Raw genomic sequence first — 1818 nt, 5'->3', positions numbered from 1 at the left:
GCAGGCGGATAATTGTGGTTCAAAGGTAGAGGGATTTGGGGGCAAGGACATGCACTTTGGGGGCCACAGAGGGCAAAATGGCAAGGGAGGGACTTGGGTCCTTGGGAAAGCAAAGGCGCCTTTGCACGGAAAGGGGGAAAGAGTTCACCTGGGGGCCAGGCTTGTATATCCCGGAGCTGTTTCAGCCCCTCTGTGCAGATAAATGCAATAAACGTTCACCAAGATACAAACCTTACAATACCGTGGAAGAGCAGAGCAACAGAGGAGACGGCAGCAGAATCCGCAGCAAAGCCTGAACCCTCAACCAAGCCACGATTCTGCAGGACTGAAGAAGGTTGGTTGGTTGGCAACCTTCAGTCTCGAAAGACTATGGTATAAGCCTACAGCACCTGGTATTCCCAGGCGGTCTCCCATCCAAGTACTGACCAGGCCTGGCCCTGCTTAGCTTCCGAGATCATGGTATAAGCCTACAGCACCCGGTATTCCCAGGCGGTCTCCCATCCAAGTACTAACCAGGCCTGACCCTGCTTAGCTTCCCAGATCATGGTATAAGCCTACAGCACCCAGTATTCCCAGGCGGTCTCCCATCCAAGTACTAACCAGGCCTGACCCTGCTTAGCTTCCCAGATCATGGTATAAGCCTACAGCACCCGGTATTCCCAGGCGGTCTCCCATCCAAGTACTAACCAGGCCTGACCCTGCTTAGCGTCCGAGATCATGGTATAAGCCTACAGCACCCGGTATTCCCAGGTGGTCTCCCATTCAAGTACTAACCAGGCCTGACCCTGCTTAGCTTCCAAGATCAGATGAGATTGGGCATCTGCAGGGTAACAGTTGCTGCAAGATGCCCATCAAAATATGACTGTCTTTGCTGAATGCTGGAAGGAATGCACTGGGCTAAGGAAGGCACTGGGCCAAATTTGGGGCAGGGGGGTTCCACACTTGGAGTGCCACAACCACGAAGGCCCTGCCCTCGTCCCCATACCAGTGGTGGGTTGTGGTACACGGTTTCTCCTGAAGACTTCAGTGGGGCAGGCAGGCTCACGTGGGCAGACCTTTCAATTTCAGTACAGCACTGGCAGAATGATGATGAAGCATGTTTTTAAACATATGCTTGCCAAATCTCTCAAAACCCACTTTCTGGCTTCGTCTTTGGCATCCATCTTCCTCCTTTCCCCCTGCGCAGCTCAGCCGTATGCTTGCCACTGAAGCAGTCTTGTGGGCTTCCCCCTCCCCCTGCTGTCTCTGCTGCTTTCCCCAGCCACTGGCTCCACTGCTCAGCTTCTGAGGACTCACTCGCCCACATCCATTCAATCCAACAGTTACAACTCTAAAACAGGGCTGAAAAAGAGACACTAGCAGGCAGTTGGAATTTTTGGGGTGCTTGCGGTGAGGCGTCCAGTTCCAACCTCCAATGTTTTGCGGAATTGTTTGCAGAATTGCAGAGACACATGACCCTGCCGTCTCTTTCTCTGGCACTATTTCTTGTCCAAATATTTTTCAAACATTCCGCAGACTCTCAAATAGCACATTTGGAATTCAGCATGCAAAGCCAGCACACTGGAGCAGAATATGGGTATTTGCAGACATACCAACTGGTATGAATATCTCTGGTCTTCCCAGAAATGTGTCCTTATTGCATCAGTCCTAGAGCACCCCCTTCTGGGGCAGGCTGTCTTTGGGGAAGTGGCATGTGACATAAGAACATAAGAACAGCCCCACTGGATCAGGCCATAGGCCCATCTAGTCCAGCTTCCTGTATCTCACAGCGGCCCACCAAATGCCCCAGGGAGCACACCAGATAACAAGAGACCTGCA

General features: G+C 52.2%; 1 pseudogene; it reads right to left on the bottom strand.

Annotated features, from left to right (window-relative positions):
- Positions 1-725: 725 nt before the first annotated feature.
- Positions 726-845, bottom strand: LOC136663313 (5S ribosomal RNA; annotated as a pseudogene).
- Between the last annotated feature and the right edge of the window lie 973 nt (positions 846-1818).

Source organism: Tiliqua scincoides, chromosome 12 (genome assembly GCF_035046505.1).
Source record: "Tiliqua scincoides isolate rTilSci1 chromosome 12, rTilSci1.hap2, whole genome shotgun sequence".
In the NCBI taxonomy this organism is placed as follows: domain Eukaryota; kingdom Metazoa; phylum Chordata; class Lepidosauria; order Squamata; family Scincidae; genus Tiliqua; species Tiliqua scincoides.
The sequence above is the reverse complement of the archived record's forward strand: the minus strand, read 5'-3'. Positions and strand labels throughout refer to the sequence as shown.